Below are 5892 nucleotides of genomic sequence, written 5' to 3'. Positions count from 1 at the left end.
GTCCGGCCCTCTCCCCCTGCCATCCCCAGCCCCCCCCTGCCGGCCGCCGGGCAGGGCGGGGCCCGGACCGCCCATTGGCCCGTTCGGCCATCAATCTCAGCGGAGGGGCGGGGCCTCGCGCCTCCGCGCGCTCCCATTGGTCTCCTTGCGGCGGGTCGCGATGACGCACGGAGGCCGCGGTTATGTAAAGCGGCGCCCCCTTCAGGGGGGCGGTGGCCCCACTGGGGACCGTGAGGCTCCTTCGAGGGGGGTTTGCGGTCGCGCTCCTCTCGCGAGACTTCAGTCAGTCATCCAATTGAGCGCTTACTGTGTGCAGAGCACTGTGCTAAGCGCTTGGGAAGCCCAAGTGGGCAACATAGAGAGACGGTCCCCACCCAACAGCGGGCTCACAGTCTAGAAGGGGGAGGCAGACAACGAAACAAACTATATTAACAAAATAAAATAAATAGACTAAGTAGGTACAGGTAAAATAAATAGAGTAACAAATATATACAAAATTTCAGTCATTCATTCCTTCGCATTCATTCATTCAATCGTATTTATTGAGCGCTTACTGTGTGCAGAGCGCTGTGCTAAGCGCTTGGGAAGTCCAAGTTGGCAACATAGACGGTCCCTACCCAACAGCGGGCTCACAGTCTAGAAGGGGGAGGCAGACAACAGAACAAAATATATTAACAAAATAAAATAAATAGAATAAATATGTACAAGTAAAATAAATAGAGTAATAAATATATACAAAATTTCATTCATTCATTCATTCATTCATTCAATCGTATTTATTGAGCGATTACTGTGTGCAGAGCGCTGTGCTAAGCACTTGGGAAGTACAAGTTGGCAATATATAGAGACGGTCCCTACCCAACAGCGGGCTCACAGTCTAGAAGAGGGAGGCAATCAATCAATCAATCAATCAATCAATCAATCAATCGTATTTATTGAGCGCTTACTGTGTGCAGAGCACTGTGCTAAGCGCTTGGGAAGTACAAGTTGGCAACATATAGAGACAGTCCCTACCCAACAGCGGGCTCACAGTCTAGAAGGGGGAGGCAGACAACGAAACAAAACATATTAATAAAATAAAATAAATGGAATAAATATGTACAAGTAAAATAGAGTAATAAATATGCACAAAATTTCATTCATTCATTCATTCATTCAATCGTATTTATTGAGCGCTTACTGTGTGCAGAGCGCTGTGCTAAGCGCTTGGGAAGTCCAAGTTGGCAACATGGTCCCTACCCAACAGTGGGCTCACAGTCTAGAAGGGGGAGGCAGACAACAGAACAAAATATATTAACAAAATAAAATAGAATAAATATGTACCAGTAAAATAAATAGAGTAATAAATAATATGTACAAAATTTCATTCATTCATTCATTCATTCATTCATTCATTCAATCGTATTTATTGAGCAATTACTGTGTGCAGAGCACTGGACTAAGCGCTTGGGACGTACAAGTTGGCAACATATAGAGACGGGCCCTACCCAACAGTGGGCTCACAGTCTAGAAGGGGGAGGCAGATAACAAAACAAAACATACTAACAAAATAAAATAAATAGAATAAATATGTACAAGTAAAATAGAGTGATAAACATGTACAAAATTTCATTCATTCATTCGTATTCATTTATTCATTCAATCAATCGTATTTATTGAGCGCTTACTGTGTGCAGAGCACTGTACTAAGCGCTTGGGAAGTACAAGTTGTCAGCATATAGAGACGGTCCCTACCCGACAGCGGGCTCACAGTCTAGGAGGGGGAAACAGAGAACAAAACAAAACATATTAACAAAATAAAATAAATGGAATAAATATGTACAAGTAAAATAGAGTAATAAATATGTACAAAATTTCAGTCATTCATTTATTCATTCATTCATTCTATCGTATTTATTGAGCGATTACTGTGTGCAGAGCACTGTGCTAAGCACTTGGAAAGTCCAAGTTGGCAACATATAGAGACGGTCCCTACCCTACAGCGGGCTCGCAGTCTAGAAGGGGGAGGCAGACAATAGAACAAAACATATCAACAAAATAAAATAAATAGAATAAATATGTACAAGTAAAATAAATAGAGTAATAAATATGTACAAAATTTCATTCATTCATTCATTCATTCAATCGTATTGAGCAATTACTGTGTGCAGAGCACTGGACTAAGCGCTTGGGACGTACAAGTTGGCAACATATAGAGACGGTCCCTACCCAACAGTGGGCTCACAGTCTAGAAGGGGGAGGCAGATAACAAAACAAAACATATTAACAAAATAAAATAAATAGAATAAATATGTACAAGTAAAATAGAGTGATAAACATGTACAAAATTTCATTCATTCATTCGTATTCATTTATTCATTCAATCAATCGTATTTATTGAGCGCTTACTGTGTGCAGAGCACTGTACTAAGCACTTGGGCAGTACAAGTTGTCAGCATATAGAGCCGGTCCCTACCCAACAGCAGGCTCACAGTGTCGAAGGGGAAGACAGACAACAATACAAAACATATGAACAAAATAAAATAGAGCGCTCATTTCCCGTCCCCCGTTCTGGACGGTGTCCCCACCCTTCCCGGCCCAGCGGGAGCATCCTTCTACCTTCCCGGCTGGGAGAGAGGCCCGGACCATCAATCAATCGCATTTATTAATAATAATGATGGTATTTGTTAAGCGCTTACCATGTGCCAAGCACTGTTCTAAGCGCTGGGGTACGTACAAGGTAATCAGGTTGTCCCATGTGGGGCTCACAGTCTTCACCCCCATCAAGCGCTTAGTACAGTGCTCTGCACACAGTAAGCGCTCAATAAATACGATTGAATGAATGAATGAATGTGGTATTTGTTAAGCGCTTACTATGTGCCAAGCACTGTTCTAAGCGCTGGGGTAGATACAAGGTAATCAGGTTGTTCCATGTGGGGCTCACAGTCTTCACCCCCATCAAGCGCTTAATACAGTTCTCTGCACGCAGTAAGCGCTCAATAAATATGATTGAATGAATGAATGAATGTTGGTATTTGTTAAGTGCTTACTATGTGCCAAGCACTGTTCTAAACGCTGGGGTAGATACAAGGTAATCAGGTTGTCCCATATAAGGCTCACAGTCTTCATCTCCATTTTACAGATAATAATGTTGGTATTTGTTAAGCGCTTACTATGTGCCAAGCACTGTTCTAAGCGCTGGGATAGATACAAGGTAATCAGGTTGTCCCATGTGGGGCTCACAGTCTTCACCCCCATCAAGCGCTTAATACAGTGCTCTGCACACAGTAAGCGCTCAATAAATACGATTGAATGAATGAATGAATGTGGTATTTGTTAAGCGCTTACTATGTGCCAAGCACTGTTCTAAGCGCTGGGGGAGATACAAGGTAATCAGGTTGTCCCATATAAGGCTCATAGTCTTCATCTCCATTTTACAGATAATAATGTTGGTATTAGTTAAGCGCTTACTATGTGCCAAGCACCGTTCTAAGCGCTGGGGTAGATACAAGGTAATCAGGTTGTCCCATATAAGGCTCACAGTCTTCATCTCCATTTTACAGATAATAATGTTGGCATTTGTTAAGCGCTTACTATGTGCCAAGCACTGTTCTAAGTGCTGGGGGAGATACAAGGTAATCAGGTTGTCCCATGTGAGGCTCACAGTCTTCATCCCCATTGTACAGATAATAATAATAATAATGTTGGTATTTGTTAAGTGCTTACTATGTGCAAAGCACTGTTCTAAGCGCTGGGGTAGATACAAGGTAATCAGGCTGTCCCACGTGGGGCATTAAACCCCATTTTACAGATGGGTAACTGAGGCCCAGAACAGCGAAGTGACTTGCCCAAAGTCATACAGCTGACAAGTGGTGGAGCTGCGATTAGAACCCATGACCTCTGACTCCCTGTCCATTGAGCCACGCTGCTTGTGAGCCTACAACAGCCTGCCCTGCCCTTAACGGTAGGAAGGATAACACTATATAAACTATGTGCTAAGCGCTGGGATGGAAACAATGCAAAACCAATCAATTGGATCAAACTATACAATCAGATCAGACTGCAAGCTCCCTGGGGGCAGAGAACATTTCTACCAACTCTGTCTCACTGTATTGGTTCACGGAAGCAGCGTGGCTCAGTGGAAAGTGCATGGACTGTGGTGTCAGAGGTCATGGGTTCAAATCCCAACTCTGCCACTTGTCAGCTGTGTGACTTTGGGCAAGTCAGTTAACTTCTCTGTGCCTGTTACCTCATCCCCTTCCTTCCTCGTCCCCCTCTCCATCCCCCCATCTTACCTCCTTCCCTTCCCCACAGCACCTGTATATATGTTTGTACATATTTATTACTCTATTTATTTATTTTACTTGTACATATCTATTCTATTTATTTTATTTTGTTGGTATATTTGGTTTTGTTCTCCGTCTCCCCCTTTTAGACTGTGAGCCCACTGTTGGGTAGGGACTGTCTCTATATGTTGCCAACTTGGACTTCCCAAGCGCTTAGTACAGTGCTCTGCACACAGTAAGCGCTCAATAAATACGATTGATGATGATGATGATCTGTAAAATAGGGATGAAGACTGTGAGCCCCGCATGGGACAACCTGATCAACTTGTAACCTCCCCAGCACTTAGAACAGGGCTTGGCACATAGTAAATGCTTAATAAATGCCATCATTATTTTTATTATATAAACTATGTGCCAAGCAATGGGGTGGAAACAATGCAAAACCAATCAATTGGATCAAACAATACAATCAGATCAGACTGCAAGCTCCCTGGGGGCAGAGTACATTTCTACCAACTCTGTTTCACGGTATTGTTTCACAGAAGCAGCGTGGCTCCCTGGAAAAGGCACGGACTCTGGCGTCAGAGGTCATGGGTTCAAATCCCAACTCTACCACTTGTCAGCTGTGTGACTTTGGGCAAGTCACTTAACTTCTCTGTGCCTGTTACCTCATCTGTAAAATGGGGATGGAGACTGTGAGCCCCGCATGGGACAACCTGATCAACTTGTAACCTCCCCAGCGCTTAGAACATAGTAAGTGCTTAATAAATGCCATCATTATTTTTATTATATAAACTATGTGCCAAGCTCTGGGATGGAAACAATGCAAAACCAATCAATTGGATCAAACAATACAATCAGATCAGACTGCAAGCTCCCTGGGGGAAGAGAACATTTCTACCAACTCTGTTTCACTGTACCCTCCCAAGCGCTCAATACAGTGCACACAGTGCTTCCTCTGCACACAATAAGCACTCAATAAATTCCATGGATCCCTGTATATATGTTTGTACATATTTATTACTCTATTTATTTATTTATTTTACTTGTACATTTCTATCCTATTTATTTTATTTTGTTGGTATGTTTGGTTTTGTTCTCTGTCTCCCCCTTTTAGACTGTGAGCCCACTGTTGGGTAGGGACTGTCTCTATGTGTTGCCAATTTGTACTTCCCAAGCGCTTAGTACAGTGCTCTGCACATAGTAAGCGCTCAATAAATACGATTGATTGATTGATTGATTTATCTTGTACATATCTATTCTATTTATTTTATTTTGTTAGTATGTTTGGTTTTGTTCCCTGTCTCCCCCTTCTAGACTGTGAGCCCGCTGTTGGGTAGGGACTGTCTCTATGTGTTGCCGACTTGTAGTTCCCAAGCGCTTAGTACAGTGCTCTGCACACAGTAAGCGCTCAATAAATACGATTGATTGATTGATTGATTGTCTCTGTCCTTCACGAGGCTCACTGACCAAGGCTTTCCTCTGCAGCTGAGCTTCTTGTCGGCTTTTGTCGGGAGGGGTAAGAGGGGGAAAGCAAAACTGGATGAGGTAGAAGCCGAGAAAAAGAAACTGATCTGCAGTCTTCGAGAGCAAAAAAAGCTTTAGGGGAGGAGCCAGTGGATGGGTA

Source organism: Tachyglossus aculeatus, chromosome 16 (genome assembly GCF_015852505.1).
Source record: "Tachyglossus aculeatus isolate mTacAcu1 chromosome 16, mTacAcu1.pri, whole genome shotgun sequence".
NCBI classification, from domain to species: Eukaryota; Metazoa; Chordata; class Mammalia; order Monotremata; family Tachyglossidae; genus Tachyglossus; species Tachyglossus aculeatus.
Note: the sequence above shows the minus strand (reverse complement) of the source record.